Raw genomic sequence first — 20,919 nt, 5'->3', positions numbered from 1 at the left:
CTAGTATGTAGTATAGTAAAAATAATATTACATCAAAGAACACAGGGAACACAGACATCATTCTCCCCATTTTTCAGAGGAGGAAACTGAGCCAAGGTATCCAAGTAAATTGCCCAAGAAAGCATCAATTAGGCTAAATGTTGGAACATCCCTTCTTACATGGATTTTCAAGCTGTGAAGTAATTTAAAGCTCCTTAAGACTGAACATGTGCCTGCCAGAAAGGTTAGACATCACATTATTGGTGGTAACATAGACTGCAAGAGAAACTCTAGGAAAATGAAACCATTATTGCTATGCGAAGGTTCTGAAGCCACTGGATGGAGACTTAGAAATGTTTGGACATTATGTTGTGGTCCCACTCCACCATCAAGACCTGAAGACTGCATGTCTGTATATATTTTAAGGAAACAGGAATATGAGTTGCTCCTTAAAACTTCACAGGCAGATTCAGCATTTCCCAATGGCAAGTGTAGGAGAAAGTGCTACTTAGTCTTTAGGCCAAAGGACTGTGAGTAGAGGAACAAATTCCCCTCTGATTTTTTTTTTTTTTTTGCTTCATAACTGGCTCAATCAATCAATCAATCAATCAATCAATCAATCAATCAATCATTCCATGCCTTAGTTAACATATCTATATCACAGATAACATCTCGAGGTATTTCCTTTTTCCAAAGGGGAGGGCCCCTCTTTGCCCGGTCACAGATTCTATTTTCCCTTCCCTTCTGACAGATGCTTTGGTGAAAGAGATTTGTTTTATGACATTTACTGCATTTGTTGTGCTGACATCACAGAGCCAACGAGAACAAGTATTTATACTTCTATTATGCCTTCATTGAACTGAACAAGGTGTTCAACAGGACATTTTAATTATAATCCCACTTCTAACAGCATGAGTAAAGGTGTTTAAAAAACACAATCAAGCATGAAATAGAACAGTAAACATGCCATTTCAATTACAAAATTATGTATAAGCACATCCTTGCACAGCATAACATTTGAAGACTGCAAGAGATGCTAAAATCCTCACTGAAACCCTGGGAGGTATTGTACACAGGATTGAAGGAGCCAAAATACTCCTTCCTCACACTCTGTAAATTCACACTGCATATTTGATTCTAGAGAGAAATTAATAAAGCCCCAAACTGGCAAATTTTGGTAGAGATTTCCATAGAGAAAAAGTAGCCTTGAGCCTTTCTTTCCCATTGCACTGTCATGTCAGACACCTGTTCTGTTTGCAGAGCTCTTTTTCACTTCCCAACCCAACACTGCAAGAATTTCAAAGCAAATGTCCTGTCATATCCTTGCACTGCTATCAGCCCACCTACCTGTACCAGTAAAATGCTCTCCATCAGGAATGTAACAGAGGAAATACTATTTCATGTTTATAGTTACGTGTGACCCACCAGAAACTAATGGACATCTGTGCCCCTCTGAGCACAGGAGGAGGCTGAGCTGCCCTGCAAAGCCCTGTAAATCCCCCAGGCTGCCACTGATGTACTGTGACTTCACCTAGTCCCTGGTCCAGGAAACTGATGCAATACATTGTTTTACAGTGGATCTTCAGGGAATTTTGTTTCCAAAGCTGCACCCTGGAAACAGCTGGGAAGCTGCCTTCTGGTTGCACAGACACTCACTCCAGGAGCTTCTAGTGAGTATATATGATGTTCAGTTTGGCAAATTCCACCCTCTCTCTCCCTTCAAGTGAATCAACACACACTGCTTAGAATAATCCAACCAGACTGTCACAGACTGACAACTGTGACAGGCTGCTGTAACTCAGATATTTTCAGCATTCTAAACAAAAGAGGATGTTGATGCTTCCAATGGTTAGGGCAGGGGACAGGACAGGGAGGCCAACTCTGTCCAGTGTCTTGGGGTGACTGAGACACTCTGGGGAGACAAGCATGAAGAAAAAGGGCTGCTGAGGTGGGAAGATAAAGGGCAGGGGCAGATTTGCCAGCATTCTGCAGCCAGATGAGGTTGTGGACACTGCTAGGTGTGACTTTCCCCTGTCCTTTAGGTAAACTGCTCTCTCCAAAGTGGCAGAACAATGCCTTCCTGTTTCTCCACACAGCCCCAGAGAGGAGAAAATTGGAACAACTTGCATTTCTGCCATGCAGATTAGACTTAAACCAATGCTGTATGCATTAAGCTCAAAAAGACATCTGGAAATCATAATGTGAAATCTGGTGCTATCTCATGATCTGGAGAATTATCTTTTCCACAAACTGTACGGTTCTGTTTAATAGACTATGTGATTGTCCATGGTATAGACTTGTCTAGAAAATTTGACCTGAAAATTACTCCATTATTGTAATTTGAAATTACTAACTTTCTCAAAAATTTTATGGTCATTTAAAGGACCCTGTAACTGCAGTCAATAATTAGGTAAGGTATGTAAGTATCAATATTTAATAAGCTGCCAAATATGTATGTAAAAGCATTTAACTTACAAGTAATTGTATGGGCATCCTTACGTATTTAATAGCACAGACAGCATTAAAAGTTTGACTGTCACCCCTTTTTTGAAATACAATTTATTATTCTTTCACTAGCCTTTCAGAACTGAAGGAAAAACTCAGTGTATTTTTTCCATTTCTGGAAGAAGCTGTCTTAAAATGCCAGAGCACCTCATTAGTGGAAGGCACGGTTAGCTTGTAGATAGCTGGCAGAGGTGTTTTGTTGTGCTTGTTTCCACTTCATTTTTCTTCGCTATTATGAGTAACTAGAAGCAAAAGCACAGTTTTCATTGCCTTTAATGGGAGCAGAATCTGCTTTTACTTCATGGCTATTTTCCATTCCTCTTCTGGCACTCCACAGAAATGCATGTGAGGCGAGATGCAGTAGAGAGGTGACTTGGTGGTGAGGGTTCCAAAAGCCAACACTAAACGCAGATAACATATTTTTTACTAGTATTGCACATCTACAGGCCCTATATGGAGAAGTCATTAACTAGGATTTAAATTTTGGAAACTGGGGAAATATGGAGGAATTTAAAATTAGAGGCTCACATTTAACATCTCTCTCCTTAAAGCAAGTCAGCAAATGAGGCAAAGCTATGAAGTTCATTAATACTAGAAGAAATAAACATGAGTCCTACCTGATTCCTGAAGTTTCCCCTTGAATGTACCATTTTTGTTAGAGGGCAGTTGTGCTCCTAATTCTCTCTTTCAGAATGGGTGGACACAGTTCAGGGCGTCCCCAACTTCTGGATAAATTGAGTTTCAACATCTACAACTGAATGAACACATAGAAGGTTTTAAATAATTTTCTCACCACTAGATATAACTCAGGGCATAATTGTAAATTGAGATCATAACTAGTTTGTCCTGAATAGTTATGAGAGGTAACGATGCATAGGAAGGAAAACATCTCATTGATGAAGAGAACCTTATTGTCAGGGTCAATTTTAGAAAGCCATATGTTTTATCTATACGTTCAACACAGAAACAAGCATAAAGCTTGGCATTTGAAAGGTCAGATTTTAAATTGAAGCCATTGTTCAAACATCTTCCCTTGCAATGAGAAGCAGAAACAGCTTAGGCAAAGCAGTCTAAGTCTGCCCTTTCTGAGATTGCTCTTGAATCCAGTTCCCTCTTGTGCACGAGGGAACTGGATTCAAGAGCAATCTCAGGGCTGGTCTATCTGTGCCTGCCTCCGGTAGACATTTGTTTCTCCTCCCCAGTGACAGGCATGCCCAAAGGATGAAACCTGTGCAGGATGAGTTCCTGACCATTGCTGCTGGGCATTGCTGAGGCCCAGAGCCTGGACCATGGTTACCATGTACTGCTGCAGGGCTGGGCACCCGGAGCACCAGCCAAGGCCACAGGTGGGGACAGGGCCTAGAGGGGTGACATCGGCTCATCAGCAAGCCCAAGAGGTGTCAAGACCCTGCAGGCACAAAGGCAGAGGGGAGTGGAAAGGAATTAGCTGAGAGATGATACAACTGCTCTGCAGAGCACAGCCACAACGGGAGCTGTAATCACAGAGGAAACAGAGAGTCTGTCTGAAACACTATTTCTGCTTTTTTTGGTGTAAATATAGGAACTATGACTTCATGTCTCGCACTTTGAGAGATGTACTCTTGGGCTTGTTTTATTCCATATCAGAGCTCTAAGAAGTCCAAAACATGTCTCTCTATTTCAGTTCTGGCTGGGGGTTAATCTCTAGAAACAAGTAATGTAACATTTCCATCTATCTTTTCTACTCTTTTGGCAGTTTTAATTATACTAATATGCTATGACAATTTAAACAAGACACATCTCAGCTTCTGGCCTGCTCTGTAATGGTTCAGCTGCTACATGTGCTCCAGCATATTTTGCTCAGACAGGCTGCTGCTGGAGGCATGGGGGAGGCAGAATAGTGCCCTTCTGTCATGAGAGGTTTCATTGCACTGATCATTGTATGTTTGATAGATTCTTTGTCAATGTCAAGTGTCTTTTGTGGTTAAGCCCAGTAAAGCTAAAACAAAAGGTCTCCTAGATATTAGATATATAGTGACATTACTGAATTCACTTGGAGGCAGTAATTTTTTGTCAGCCTATGAAAAGAAAAATGGCGCTAATGGCAAAACAAAAGAAAGATGCCGGCATGCCTTTTTAGCTATTTTTGTTTATGTCAGACATTGTGATTGACATCTGGCCCAGAACACCCCTTCAACCATTGAGCCTGGTGTCATGAAATAGAACAAAGAGAAATTGCCAGCCAAGAAAACACTACTGGCTCAGAAAGCACTGCTTTTTGTTTATTTTCATTTTCATTTTCAGTAATCAGTATTGTTACACAAAAGTAGTTCACTCACATGCACCCCCCAATTACTACTTGGTCTTTTAAGTTTCCTTCATGTTTGCTTTTTTCCTGCTTGCTTGAATGGCAACAGAATGCTGGTTTGGTTGGATGACAGTCTGTCATAACAGTGATGTTTGAGGTTAGTGAAAACTGACGTGAAAAATACAATCCACTGGCCTTTAACCGAAATAGCAGCTCTGGTTTTTGTGGAGTTGGCAGGCAACGTTTTAAAACCCCTTTCACAGTGAAGGCAGTTACAACATGTTTTCCTCTGTATCAAGCAGTTCCATCATGAAGTACATTATCTACCTCTGTTGTCATATCAGGATATTGCCTTTGAAGAGCAGTCTCCTGTTTCTTATATGAGCACTGCTCTTTTGAAGTGTCCTAAAAGGGTTAAGGTAATTTTATGGCCATTCTCCCGGGCCAGGACAAATACAAAGCTTTAAAATTTGTTTAAGAATTATTTTAGGGAAATACCAGAGAGCAGAATATGTTGTGCAGACAGAACACCAAGGAGTCTTTGTCACCATTTCTTTACAAGTGCTGTAGAATTTCAGAGACCCGGTCAAAATTATGTATTGGCAGGAGGAAATTATTCCTTAAATTTCTAACTTGGTTTTAAAAGTATGATGCTGAACATAATAGCAAAATAAGACTTTTCGGAAGATGACAGCAAGACAGTCCACTTCCCTCCATACACTTATATGCTGAAATTGTATCATAATATTTACCCTAATAAAAAACTGCCTTAATCACTTAAAAAAAAATCTGTGGAGGTTGGTCCTTGAGTGCATCACATGTGCCAAAGTTAAACATTTTTGCACCATTTTAAAAGGGTGCCCTTCAGGAACACTTCAGGGGTGTATTCTCCTGTAGAAGCAGACACTTAACTCCCCTCAGCATTAACAGCAGATATGCTTACAGTTTTAGTGGAGAATTTCTCTCTGTCTCTTTGCACAGTGCTCTAAGAAGAACTTTGAAGAAATTGAGAAAAACAGAGAGCACAGTATATTAATTTTAAGGAGATGAAAGCAGTACATGTCATTCCTAAATTTCATGGAAAATGCACCGTTAGTAACAAAGATGAGTAGAAAATTTCGAAATCATTCTGAGCAGCATTAAAATCAGTCTTCCCTGATTTTCTGTTTTCCCCTTCTTTTCAAAGCACATACATTAAACTCATTTTATGCTTATAATGTATATAATGATTCTAGACAACATAAGAAGGACACTGGGATTCTTCCTATTTCAACGTATAAAGTGGCAAGCCAATTTATGCAGCTTAAACCATTGCTAAAGAAGATGTATCAAAAATTGCCTGTGATCATTACAAATAACAGCCTGAAATGTTCACAAGAAGCTGTTTGCTTATCATATTTTCATTAAAACATCTTTTCACCTGATTTTCTTTTCCCATGCCTGTAACCTGCATTGTAATCAGTCTTATTAACTGAGAACATAAATATGATTTATTATGGTCTGATAATGGAAGCTACATGGACCAAGAGAAGGGATATATTGTCCTTTGATAAAATAGCTCTTTTCTCTCAAATAGAGCTCTATCATGAGAGCATGCAGAATGTAGTGAGTGATTATTTCCTGAGGGTGAATGATGGCAGAACCCTACAGAAAATCTTCTTGTTGGCCATGACAGCCTCTGAGTGTCCCCAAATCTCACTGAGTTTGACAACCTGCAGACACTTTTGATGAACTGTATTCTTCTGTCAGAGACAGCCTGTCTGGGAGGAGAAAAGGGAACCTTTATCGTCTGATCTGCTATTATTGTCTTGATCTTTTATAAGCAATCTCTAATGCACATGAATATAATATCCTTTCACAGAAGTGCCAAACATAATAGAAATGTAGTTAAAGGACCCTTTTCCCGGTTATGTAAATGTCCTAATACCATAATTAGAAAAGATGGGTTGTGAATGATAGCAGCAAGGAAAGGGTAATCAAAATGTTTTAACATTATCTTTCTGTTTTAAAGACCAAAATCTGTGATAAATAGCATTTATGGTAGATATGGGGAACCAGCTTGTGCTGAAGCTTTTACCTAAAAAGAAAATAGTTCTGAGTGTAAAACTGTTATATTTTCATAAAACACATAAATGGCAGCTGGTCTTAAGCCAGGAATGATTACTGGCAGATATGACTTAAAGAAAATGAGTATTCCACTCAAAATCCCTCCATGGCTGTTACAGAAAGAACAAAGAATTATTATTATGTAGTGTATTTGAACAAAGGGGTGTTCAAGACTAACTAAGTTTGCCAACAAAGCTCTCTTTTATCTACATCCAGAAGAACAAGTATACCCAAATCTTTTTCAATTAACAGCTGTACACATTAGCAAAACACCCGTCTTTCGCAGCTCAAGCAGTCTGGCTTATTTATCAAAAAAAATGAACTCTTGGGGGGAAAGTTTCCAAGTTCCCCAGCAAAAGCAAGATACTTGATTTTTCATTAACCTTTTGACATCTGGAGCCGGGATGTCCCAATATTAACTACTAATGGTCTTCTGCATTACCAGTTGGTGTTGAGAGAAGTCCCAATTGTCAGAGTCAAAAGGTTAATCAGCAATTTCACACCGGTGATGTGGTCAGAGTTCGCATGTTACTGCCTAAACAGGAGGAAGAAGAAAATTAAGTCATTAACAGAAAACTTCATCCCAACATTATTAAATCCCTCTTGTATTTGTTTTTTGCTAGAAAATATTTTATGATAAATATTCTGACTTTTTAGAGAATTTTGCAAACCTTTGCTGGGAAGTCCAAGTCCAAATATGTGACAAACTTCTTTGGTTTATTCTACTTTTGAAAAGGGAAAAAAGTAAAATTTTACTTGCTCACCAAGTGCTCAGTCCAGACCAGTGTGAAATATGAGTTTTGTGTCTGTAACCCATGGACATTTTGGTAAGCCTCTCCAAATAGCCTAATTCAGCCTGAGAGTTGTGTCTTCCCTTCTGGAAGTGAAGACATCTGAGTGTCCATTCATTCAGGGTGAATTTCATAGTGCAGATGCTGTATCAGAGATAAAGAACACTGCAGAGCAAAACCCAGTGTAGACTTTTCCCTCCTACTCCTCTTTCTATTTTGATTGTAGAAAATAAGTCAACAGCAGCATTCCCTTAACAAATATGGACAGCAATATTATTTCATGAGAAAGTACCCACATAAACAGCCAGGCCAGTACCTCAGCTGGTGTCACTTTACCATAGCATACTTTAACTTGTGGCTCAAGAGTTCTTTTATACATAGAGAAAACAGATTTATTTTCTAAAACAAAATATAAAATATCACTGAAAACATTACAGCTTAGCATTTGCTAACAATAACAATGTTCACACCAAATTACTTCTTATTTGCCCAACTATTATCTGAAACTGTTAACCATTGCTTGTCTTGCATTTAGCCCTGACCAAAACCCTTCTGCTATCACCACATTTTTCAGGAGTTTTATGGTCTTGAGACATTATATCTTTTTTCCTGCGTCCAAGACAAATAAGTAACGAATCTTGCCCACAACAACCACCTTCATCCTGGATATTTTCTGCATCAGATAGTTTCATCTGTTTCTCTGGTTCCAACAGAATCTATAGCTAAAATCTTTCCTCTCTTGATTGCCTCAGTTTAAGTGGGGACAGGATTTTATCCTAGAATGTTCTGAAAAAATACCAGCCTTTCCAAGTGCCCTATTGCTTAATCCACCAATTAGCTGCTCATGGAGCCTGAGTGTCCTTGTACATCATCCCAGTCACCACCTGCATACTTGGCTGCATATGTTTAGGCAATTAGAAATTGTGAAATTAGTAAAATTAGGACAAACCTGAGCTATAATTCTGTTTAATTTCTCAAACTGGACTGTTGAAAACTTGTTGAATTCCCCAAGCCTATCTCAGGTGCCAGTGAGTGAGTCAATATCCTACCAAAGATCTCACAGCATAGCAAACATAAATTCTACTTCCAGAATCTCATACACACCCTCAAATAATGAATCTAATGTCTCTAAAGTACTTTCAGGAGAAAAAAAAGCAGTTTCCTCCAATTACCAGCCTTGTACTCAGTGGCCCAGAGTGCAAAGAACACAGGGCAGATTTGTGTGGAGAATGAGTGGTCACTTTAAAGGCCTGTGCCTTCCTATACTGTATTTGTGTATATGTACTGGAGCAATCCAAGTCTCCTGCCTGCAAGGGAGACCACTGACATTAGCATACTTGGCTTTTCTAGGTCCTGTTGGCAAAACCTAGGTCCTGTTGGCAAGAAACTCCACATGATGGGAGAATGAAAGTTTGTTTCATCTCAATCTGATGCCTCTCCAGACTTTACTTTTAAAAGCCTGTTTTTTACTTTGTTTTATAGGGTGATGGTAATTGGTGGCTTGCATAAAAAAAATCACCAATCTAGAATAATCCCAGATCACTTCAGAAGTGTGACTTTGGTTGAAATAAGAAGGAATTTTCCTTGAATGGGAGAACAGAATTATTTAGAGTTGAAGCACAGTAGCTCAATTAATAACTCTGCTCTTGGAAGAAAGACCCCAAGCTCTTTTAATTCAAGTTGTGAGGGCTTTGGGTTTGTATCTAAGCCAAATTAGGTATTTGTTGCAGAATGGGGCTGTTCAGTATGAGGAGGAAATTGCAAGTTTTGTGGCTTTGGGTCCATAGGTAAGAAGAAAATGTTGTCTGCAGATCAACCAGTTCCTTTTCCTTTTTTTTTTCCCTCTATATTAATTTTCCTCATAAACTTCATTTCCAAATTTATGCCTTGCCTACTCTTTGAGATCATAGAGAATTTCGGTGAGGAAGTGACCAGGTGCGAAACAGGTTTTTCATGATCACATAACTGAGGTACTGCTCCCACTCAGGCATTATGGGATGGTCATAGAGGTCATAGAAAATAGAACTGAAAGGGTTCATCCAATAGCTGGCAGCATTCCCCAGATTTTTGACTACTCTGTCATAGAAATACTCCAGTGATGGGTACTTCATCATCAGTCCAGTCAATTATCCCAACAAATAACTCTCCTTTCCTAAGTGATAAATACAGTCTAACTGTTGCATCTGATGCATCTGATTGAAGAGAAACTGTGAGAGAGACTGATGGCATTTTTAGGCATGTCATCAGTCCTTCACCATTTTTTATTTTATATTTTTTCTTTACATTTTTTACTTTACAAGGTGGACTTTCTCCATACTATCTTACCATTTCTACATTAAGTCATTCCCTCTCTTTTTTGTCTTCTGAACTATGTGCTCATTACCCTTGCATTTCTTTTCTTCTTTGTGTCTTTCCAAACCCATGAAAAACAAATTCTCACATGCCAGCAGCCTCGCTACAGAGACCTATCCCTTGACTTCTCCCAGAAGGCAGCTAAAACACCACATTTTATTCATTGCATCAGAATCGCTTTCCTTAAACAATGAGGAATTAAAGAGATGTAGTCAAATTCAGGTCTAAAGGTGATGTTCTTGAGATATGACTGAAGAGCATAGCTAGCTTTGGGAAGAGCACAATATGCTCTGAACACACATATGAAGGAGCAGGCATTACACAGCCTCTGAAGAGGGAAATCAGAACTCCTGGCAGACATGGGAAACAGAGGCTTGCTTCCTGCTGGCTGGGAAGGTATTTCATGTACAAAATGAGTTACAACACAGGTCTGGACCTGCAGGTTCCAGAGCACCAAAGAGACTTTGTATCAAAATTATGCCAGATGAAGTACCATCAAAAAGAGTTAAGATGGAGCATCATCATCGGCAGAAAATTGTTTTACTTTTGTTGCCTCAAGTCAGGCCCCTTGCAATATTGTAAGGTACAGGTAGTACAGAAGTCCAGTACTGTTCCTGGGGCACTGAAAGCTGCTTGGTCTGACAGATATTTGGAGATCCCAAGATAATGTCCAAAATTAAGAGCAGCTCAAACACCAGTGTTTCTTAATAAAACCAAAACTGTTTCAACTTATTCTTTCAAATTTTGACAGAAAATTATTAAAGAGGTGACTATATTATGTTCCTGCTGTGGCAGGAAGCAGTATGATAAATAAATGGGTAGACTAAGGAAACTTACTCCATGCTTACAGGAGGAAAACAAGTTTGTTTCCTTCATGTTTCATAGTGCATTGTTGCTACAATGTAATTTTTTTGAACTGCAGGGTTGTCCTACCTGCTTTGAGCAGGATGTGTGCCGGAGAGGGCTGAATGCACTGGTCTGAAGCAAGACTATTGAGGTCACCTGACAGAGGAGCAGTTTGCATTAGCACTCAAGATGCACAGCAACAAGAAGCTCAGGCTGTGCCTCTGCGTGGATGGTCCACACATAAAGCAGGGAAACTAACTTGGACTTGGGAGGCAGAGGTTCTGTGTTCCCTGCATGATCTCAAACAACGTATTTCCTGTCTCCAAGACTCATTTCTTCCCAAAATAGGGACTGACAGCTTCCTGTCTTCTCTCAGAGAGAGAGAGAGAAGAGCTGGTGGCTCTTCTGGCTAGTGGCTGTTTCTGATTATGGGTAGGTCTGATGACTGTGAGTCTGACTTCCAGGAGGCCTCTGGACACTTCTATATTATATTTGATAATGAAGCCTCCTGTCTTATCCAATCAAAACAAAAAAAAGAAAGTCAGACCAGAGAAAACTGTCTCAGCACAAAATGGCAGCCTCAGTGCAGCAAAGTCAGAGCCATTAGCTATTGACTACTATAGAAATACTGAAACTGCATCAGGGATTTCTTTCTTTAATTGCTATTTAGGGATTTAAATGAGATTTTTAAAAAGAGAGAAAGACAGAATGTTTAGTCTACAATCACTCTTTGCTGCCAATACAGGCTATCATATAAATTACTTAGACACTTTTAAAAATACATTATTTACTCAATAACCCATAATGGGTCCAGAGCTCCTTTTACACGCTATTATAGAAGTACATAATTGCTGAATTTTCAAATAGATATTTCTTCTATGCAATAGTCTGTAATGGCTCCTTCAAAGCTCTTAGGCTTTTATCATATGAGGGCCTAAGTAGAAAATGTTTAGTTCACTGATCATTGACCTAATAGAGAGCAACAGCTTCTCTGGAACAACTATTGTCTGTTGGGGCAGATGATGTATGAATGACATTTTAAAAAATTCTTGGAAGTATGTGCTAGGGAAAAATTACTGTTCTGTACAAAGCAAATACTGCTGATGAGCTTCTCAGAATTCTTTTGTTTGGTTCTGCTTGGTTTAGTTTTTATTTGCTGTGTGAGCCCAAGAGCAAAAGAAAAGAGTTGGTTTTGTGTATGAAATGCAAACTCAGTCTAGGACCCATTCGGAGCAATAAGAGACATTTTGATGTTCTCAGAGATCATTCAGCTCAATTAAAAGTTGTCTCAAATGAAAACACAATGTAAGAAGCTGAAATCTGAAATTAGAGAAGTAAGGGATGTTGCAATGGGACAAATCACATTTCTTAAAGTCATGCTGAACACAGTAAAACACACAGGACTATCCTGAGCTTGATCTAGAAAGGAAATAGGCAACTTGACACGTTTTCAGCGCTATTGCTACGAATCTCACAATCACTGAGCTGCTGTTCTCTTCTTACATTTAGCTTTGAAGCCTCCTGCTTCTGTTTCAGACACAAAGAAAGGTTCAGGTTCCTAAAAGCTTGATGTAAGAGAACACATTTTCTCTTCCTACACACTTTGGGCTGTAAAACCCTTGGTATTACTGCCAAATAAATGTCAGCTGTATCTAAGTGCAGGACCAGAGAGGCTGAATGGGAGCTGGGGACACTCAGGCAGAGACCCTCAGAGATGCTGAAAGACACCTCCAGCTCTGAGCTTGATGGGCCAGGGTAGCGGTCCTTGCTGGGTGGCACAGCTCCCTCAAGGGCTTGGGGCAATGGTGCAGCTCACCAAAGAAGGCTACTGAATAACCTGCTCAGGAGCTGGGTATGATCTTAACATAGTGTGCCATCAAACCACACCAACTATCCCCAGCACAGCACTGTTTTGTATGTGATCTGACATCAAAAGCACTCCCATGCTTTTTATTGTTGGATTTCTCCAGCCTGGTAAGGCTCCTTGGGACTCCTAGTATTCTGGCATGATTAACACTAAAAAATACAGTCGCTGGCAATTCTAATAGTTCTTTCTGTTTGATGCATCTGATCGAAGAGAAACTGAAATTACAAACCAATATGCACCCAGGCTGCACCAGTTAGCCTCATCATGCAAATGAGGCACACTTGCAGGTGAACTTATTAGAGATCAAATAGTTTTAGGCACTGCAGATAATGAAGGCAGAGCGCTTATGTTGCAACAGTCAGAGGTGGAATTTAATCATGTTGTTGATACCTACTGCAGCAGTGAATAAACACAGAAACAGCCACAAAAATAAAACTCCTAGAATGGAAGGATGTTATAAACCAGACAAATAATAAGAATAAAAACCACCCAAACCAAGGAGCACAGTGGTTTTCAAGAAGGAAAAATCTTGCTCGTTAGATCTGGAAAGACTTTGAGCCCTGCTTTTTTCAGCTAAGCAGCTGGGTAAGTGGGGGTTGCAAGGAGAAGCTGATGGGGTGTCACTGTCTGTTCCAAGAGGGAAATGGCTCCTACCTTTAGAGATGGCTCTGCAAGGAGAAAGGGGAATGCCAAGCAGCACAATGCTGGAAATCAATGAAACATAGCCCACACTGGGAAGCAGCATCTACTAGGAAAGAATTAAGAATGAAAGAGAGAAACAGCTTCCTGGGGTGGACTTTATAACAGAGGTTACACAACTGACAGGCTGGATTAGCAATTTGGGAGACATTAAGAATAAATGCATTTTGCAGAGGCATTAGCGTCTTCTGTCTCAATAACCCCTCACATGCTCTTACCATCCTTTATGCAAACATCTGGAGAGACCCTGAGAAGGCTCACTAAGGTTTGCTCATTTTAAGAAGCAAAGATGCGACCCAGCAGGTGAAACCTGCAAATGGGAAACATTTGAATTCCTTTTGGCAGACAGAAATAGATAAAAATACAGCTTGGCATTTCTTCTAATACCATTTGGTAGTAGAAGAGCTCCAGAGATGTCAACAGGAAGCCCTAGAGGTTAGAAGGAATGACGTAACCATATGTGACATAATGCTTGTTGTAGAGATTTCCTGGAACTGATTAGTGCCATTCATGATAACAGCAGCCAGCTAGAGTGTGAGGACTGGGTGAAGGCCCAGGCAGCATTCAGGCATTGGATATTTTTCATTCTCTTTTAATGCAATGTCTGGTCTCTCTTGTTTCAGATGCATAATAGAAAAACCATGTAATATTCCCATGCAGCTTTGTCTGGGAAGACTTGGAAGCAGCACACTTACCAACAATGTGCAGTTATTCCCACGCAAAGGGCCACAGAGAGAGAACTAGAGGTGGAAGGAATACGAATACTCTGAGCTCCTCCTTCATCTAGAATGTCCTCCCTTCCATTCCTCTCTTATTCCCAGAAATATAAGGTGCAGTCAGGTCATCCTCATCAGGATTTTGTTTTATGCCTAGTCTATATAGAAATACTATGAAGTGCCATCTATATTTAACAGGAGGCCTCTGATCTGTGTGAGTGGGTGGAAACCGATAGTGAGTGACATGGATGCTGACAATGGCACACAAACTCCACCATACTCTTAAAACTTTTAATTGCATTTTAAAGTAGTGTAACAAGGCAATGTTTAATGAGTACTTTGTTAAAGAAATTCTGACTTTATAAGCTAATTAAAGAGAAGGGAGGGTTACTGCATTAGGGCAAGAAATCCAGGCTGCTGAATGTCTATACTGTAGCAACATGTAATTCAGATTCAATTGGCAGCTTTGCAAATCTCCAGCCAGCCAGAATGAATGATTACTTTTTTTTTGATGGGCAAATAAATTATTATTATCAGAATGATTATGTTAATAGAAAAAAAGTAAAGGATAGGCAAGTACTTTTTTTTGCCAGGGCTGGTAAATTTTCATGACACTTTTTGCAAAGCTGTCATATGGCTGGCTTAGATGAAACTGGAAGGCTTTATGTGGGTAACATTTAACTTTAAACATTCTTCATGGAAACTTACATGGCACATAATTTACATATTCAATACCAGTGACAATTTACTTCTCCCATCTGAGCAGGGCTTTCAACTATGCCACTTGAACTAAATTAATAAACAGTAATTAGAGAATGTTGTGCGAGCGAGCTGTTGATGTTGAGAAGATTCTAATCAACACCTTCTTTTAAGGGCCAATTAAAGCTGAATGTATGCAATATAAACATCTTCTTGTATTTAGACATGAACTGGTGAACAAGGTAAAAAATAAAAATCAGAACAATTACAGCAGGTTAGAGATGATCCAATGGAAAGATGAAGCTTCATTAATAGTGAAAATAGCAGTAATTTCTGAAAACCAATAGCCACCTTCCTCGGAGAAGCACTGACAACTTGTGCAAGTTAAGTCTTACCAGGGTAAACCTCACCGCTTTTGCTGTCAGGCTTTTCTCTGAAAGCAGCTCTGTAGCTGCCTCCAATTTCTACTGCAGTATTCCCCCATCTGTAAGACAGCCCTGCATCTGGAGTGAGTCCAAGCTGCAGTAGAAAGAAGGCCTTCCTGGGGGAGACAGTAAAGGTGAATGTAGCCACCCCATTACTGCTACCTCATAGCAGAGAGAGGCTCCCTGGAAGGTGATCTGGGGAAGAATTTGCTCAGCACAGCCCCCAGCAGCACTGCTGGTGGGAATACAAACACAAGGATGAGCCTGAGTGAAAGGTAAAGCTGCCCCACATTGTCTCAATTCTATTACTGAAACAGGAACAGTTAGGCCAGAAGAGCTAATGCACTTGTAGCTGTTACCTGTGAGTAGTCCCTCACTCCACCACAAAGATAAGGTGGTTTACTCTTGAAAGGTGAACTTAAGACAACCCTTGTTTCCAAAATTCCATAAGGACAGAGGGAAGGCCATCTTTGACTTAAACAGAGAGGATCCTTAGTGTACCAAAGGGAGCCTGCAGTAGCAACTGAGACTTGTGTATCACCACTATGAACTGTCAGTAAGTTCAAAATATGCATAACTTTATCCAAACCACAGCTCACTGCTTCCTAAAGCACATCTTTTAAAAAATTCTCTAAGCTGGTGCAATGAAGCACATGCAAAATTTGTCCTCCAAGTTAGAAGATACAACAGGCTAATAAAGGTAAGGGAAACATCTGTTCCAGTACTGCACCAGTATCATTTGGAGAAAATGACTACATCACTTTACGGCCATTTGGTATCCAGAAACACTACCACAGTTAACAGGATGTTGTCACCTCAGGCTCTACTGAAATCTACAGGAATTTTACTTGTTTAAGAATATAGGATTAAGCACATGATCAGTGTTTCTTCCCTTTGAAAATAAACACTTCCACTTACCATTTCTATAGGGGTGTGAGATCATTATCTTATGACAGTGTTTCATTCCACTGGCATTATCTCCTAATTAGCTATATTAAAATACATGTAAAGGGGTGAAAGTGGTGAAGTGGACTTGTAAACCTGGCAGCTCTGATGTGTTCTTACAAGCTCTGCTAATCCCAAACATTGAAAACATATTAGTAAAACCAAATTAACACTTTAAAGAACAACACAGCAAAAGCCTCATGTCTTGAACCCTGTAAGTTCAGCATGCATCAGAGGGGCTCTTACGCCCAGAACAAAGCCCCAGGAGCAGGGAGAAGTGAGGAGTAGCATGCCAAATGAGAAATCAGCCCTGGGAAGAGAGCACCACTAAAAGGCTGATAACCTCTACAGTGTGGTTAGCCCTACATCACAGTAGTATCATTACCTAAGGTGTTTGGTGTAGGACCTGGGGACTTCTGAAAAGCCAAGCACAGAGAAGTTTACCATGGATGAAAAGATACAAGTAATACCAAGAGAAAATATCTGACAAACTGTGTTCAATATCCTCTGCACTTTCTCCATATCCTGAAAGATTATTGCATTTATAGGCATAAAATCATAAAAGCTTCCTCCAAGTTGCTTCATAATTTATGAGCAGGTCTCGGGGGGGGGGGGGTCTCAGTTGTGGAATGGTAAGAGTTAGGAAGGTGGGTGTTCTGGTAAACTGGACTCATTTCTTCTCTCAAGAGGTAGGTTAAATTCCTCAAAACTCTCTTTGCAACAGAAGAAACCAGGACACATGCAGGAAGCATCCACTTGGCAACAGTATTCTTCTAGCCCACAGAGCCAAAAACTATTATTTGTTTCTATTTCTGAATTGTTTTTAAAACTCAGTTCAGTAGATGTGTTGGTGATTTTCAGGGTGTCCTGAAGGAGCAAAGTAGATGTTTGAAGACTACTGATAGTATGAGACAGGCTCTAAACAGGCATTTACTCCAATATTTGCAGATCAGTTCAATATGCAGCATGCATTATTACTTTTTTTTCTGATCAGATGGAACTTCTAGGCCCAAATCTGCTTCCAATAACCATGGCCCATCAATAACTTCACAGCAAACAAGGAGGTGCAGAGAGAAAAACTCATGTAAGCAGGAAGGGAATGAGTCTACTTTTATGTCCTCTGTAGATTTTTGTTTTCTATTGAAAGTTTTCTCTTGCCTAGCATCACTTCATAGAATGAATTGTGTTGGAAGGGATCTTAAACATTATCTAGTCCCAACCCCTCTGCAAGGGGCTGGGACACCTTCCATAAGAGCTGGTTGCTCAAAGACCCACCCAACCTGGCTAACTTCAGTCCTTTTTTCGAGGCTATTTGGTGAGTAAATTAAATTAAATTCCTCACTTGCTCTTAATACTTTTTAAATGCAAGCCAAGCATCTTGGCTTTTTATACCTGGACATCTACATTTTTAGAAATGCTGTTGGATAATTTCCCTCTCTTTCATAGGCTGGTGCTTTGACCTATATGCACCTTGTGCACTCCCTGAGGCTCATGCATAACTGCAATGGACGATTAGTCCAGCTAAGTCTCGAGCAATTTCAATGGCTTATGCAAGAGTAGATGGGGCACAATATGTAATTTCAGCTTTTTTTGTAAGGCTTTTCAATCTTTCCATGAACTAAATAATTTTATCAGTTTCATTCTCTCTTTCTTTTTTTTTTTTTATAATTTGTCCCATTAAACTACAGAACTGGAACATATTCATGAATAGTTTCTTTCTGCTTTAACTCAAGGAGTTCCTGACATAACAAAAACTGGTAATTAACTGGCTCGAAGACTTTTACAATAGCTGCTTTAAATAAGTCCTACTATGCAGCACTTGGAGCACTGACTCCACACTGCTGATACCACTGCAATGCGCCCTGTGATACACAAGCTTTGCTACTCCACCTCAGTGACAATTCTTGGCTGTTTTCATCACTGCTCTCCTGCTCAGAAACACCAAAGTCCTCCCATATTTCTTTGCATGGAAAAGGCTACTGAGCTCCTACATGATGATTCCCTGCTCTCAATCCACTTGGCTCTGTGACACTTCCTTAAACACTACATTATCAGAGGGCCACTTGCCACCAGCACAAGGACCAAGTGGCAGGACTCCAGAGGCTGAGCACAGCCTGGCCTCCCCTCCTAGCTATTGTCACAGCTGCTCTGTGCTGTTGGCACAGATGCATTTTGGCACGCTTTGGCAGTCCCTATGACCTGCTCCTGCCTCACACCCTACTTAGAGCAGGAAGGGCTCTTCTTGATAGAAGAATGAGGCTTCAGTTTTTCAGGTGTCACTCAGCAGTGTATGATTTGTAGCTGCTGTTGCATGTTGGCTCTAGGCATAGCCAGTTTTGCCTACTAATGCTTATCTCCCCTGGTTACAGTACATGCTGTCTCTGATGAAAATATTACTCTGAGGAGTATTTGGCTCCACCATACATTTATGCTCCCTGCTAACTAGCCCAAGCCTTATTGTTTCAGTTCCTAATATTTTACATCATTTGTAGAGCCAGCAATACATTCGGTAAATAGCATGAAAGAAAACTTTAATATATATCTTTCCCCAATGCTGCAGACAGATTGCTTCACTGTGGAACAATTACATGTGTTAGCTTATATTTATTATAAAATCAAATCATGTAAGGACATCTCAGCCAGAACAAGCCATAAAGCTAGATGAGGAAAGGAAAAAAAATCTCCAAATATATACAGCTTAAGTTACAAAACTGTAAGAAAATAAAGCAAAATTGAAAGGGCAAAGGAGACAAAATGTAAACACAAATTTTTATATACTGTGTAATACAGAGTGAGTGTCATTTTGACATTCTGGTACCGTGGGCTGCCAATATAGTTCAGAAAAGAAAGAGATATCTCCAGAATTATGGTAATGCTGCTTTCACATCAAAGCTGGTTACAAGATCTATGTTTGTGGTTGCTCAGTCTAACTGCCTGCTTGGAAACTAAGCAAGGAGAAATAATATCCTGAATAATTGTATTTTAAGTATCCAGAAAGATCACGAATCTTCAGAACTACCTATGGAAATGCAACCTTTTTAGTGGGAGCCCACAACCACACCCCTCAGTGCAATGAGTGCCTCATGGCAGCTGAAAGTCCCCCAAACACACTGCACTCAGGCCTTCAGCAGGACATCAGGGAAGCAATTGTAACACATCACTAAGTTGATTTTAGGCCTTTGAAAAATCTCCTCCTTAACACAAATACTCTATCACTGTCAGCTGAACACATGTAACTTTTGAATTATTATTATTTTTCAGAGGTCAGACATGTGACAGTAACAAAAGTCTTTTGCCAAGCCATGTATTTCAGATCTGCATCTGAATTTCCCCAGAGTCTGGTACTGTTTAAATATGAGTAACTGCCTCTGGCTCATGGCTAATGCAAAACTTCTGTCCTCTGGAGTCCTCCAAGGCTCTGCTCATGGCTTCCTTCCCCACACAGGTGTGGGGAGACACATCCACCCAGTGCCCTCTCTCACAGTATGCACTGCCTAGCAGGTCAGGCAGAATGCAGGAATGACGGCAGTCATTTTCCCTCCCATTTTGTCCCCAGCCTGAAGACTGCCAGGTGTTTTGGTGGAGCTTTAGATGGCAGCCGCATGGTTTGTGAGGAGTCATGCCTCCACCGAGGGCCACAGCTGCCAGGCTGCCCTGACACCCCCAGTGTGGCTGCTGGTCTGCCTAGCACTCGTGGGATGGTGGAGTGGAGCAAAAGCCTCTGGGAAGAGGGGTAGCAGCTGCCCACTCACACAGGTGGGCTCTTAGAGAGAAAGGCAAGAGGAAGACAAGCATGGTCTCCACTCCAGGGATGGTGTGTTTTACATTACATTGCAATTGTATGAAATACCAAACCAGCACTCTGTACAGTAACTTCTGGTGATTATACAGATCTAGGATGTTCAGAAGTATTCCAGGAAGCACAATTTCTGGAGACACATGCAGCAAAGATGCCTAGGCTCTGCTTTTTGCTAGAAACAAGTAACATTCCTGCCCCACCACTCCAGTCCCTGCGACTCCAGCAGCCATTGTCAGTTTCAATGAGCTTTGGGACAGGTCTGGTCTGTGAGTAGTTCCACAGCCCAGTTCCCCTGATAAGGGAAGTCACAGATTTCTGCAATACAGTTTCACAGCAAGCCTGCTGTCACCAAATTAACTATTTACAATACCAACTAATATTGCATAAACATTGACATTAGCTTTTCCCAAACAATAATGCTATCAATCCTCTGCTGTGAACTGCTGAGAGGATTTGAGGGACACAGTCCCCCTCTCCAGACCTACCTCCAAATGTACATGGCAATTCCTGTGACTCTTTTTCTCTCTGTCTCTCAGCACAGGTGGGGTCCAGATCTTCTGTCAGTTAAATTTTATTTTCCAGCCTGTGTAGTAATTCAGAGAGTGTTTTGGTTCACTTGACTGGCACAGAGTATTTTCACCACACCCTTGTCTCTTTAGACAAACAATGTCTTTTCTAACCGCTGGCAGAGCCAAACCTAGTGAGTAAGAAGGAACAGTAGTTAAGGCATAATAAATAAAGCCACTTGGAAGAAATACTTACACAAAGCAAGATGAATGGGCATCAGCTACCTGGACAGTGCTGCTGCTAAACAAGGCAGGAATAAATCAGACATGTCAGGAGCACTAGGATACCTGACAAACAGGGAACAACATTTCTTGAAACTGTAGTTTTATCTCTGCT

At 40.4% G+C, this 20,919-nt stretch overlaps 1 long non-coding RNA gene across 1 annotated transcript; it reads right to left on the bottom strand.

The window, feature by feature from the left end:
- Window positions 1–2,347: 2,347 nt before the first annotated feature.
- Window positions 2,348–20,707, bottom strand: LOC115483922 (uncharacterized). The gene is made up of 4 exons (XR_007778039.1): window positions 20,502–20,707; window positions 7,261–7,412; window positions 3,102–3,238; window positions 2,348–2,885 (listed from the first exon to the last, which is right to left on the bottom strand). It is a non-coding gene; the product is annotated as an uncharacterized LOC115483922 (long non-coding RNA).
- Window positions 20,708–20,919: the final 212 nt, after the last annotated feature.

Source organism: Serinus canaria, chromosome 8, assembly GCF_022539315.1.
Source record: "Serinus canaria isolate serCan28SL12 chromosome 8, serCan2020, whole genome shotgun sequence".
Lineage (NCBI taxonomy): Eukaryota > Metazoa > Chordata > Aves > Passeriformes > Fringillidae > Serinus > Serinus canaria.
Note: the sequence above shows the minus strand (reverse complement) of the source record. Positions and strands in the feature narration are given on the sequence as shown.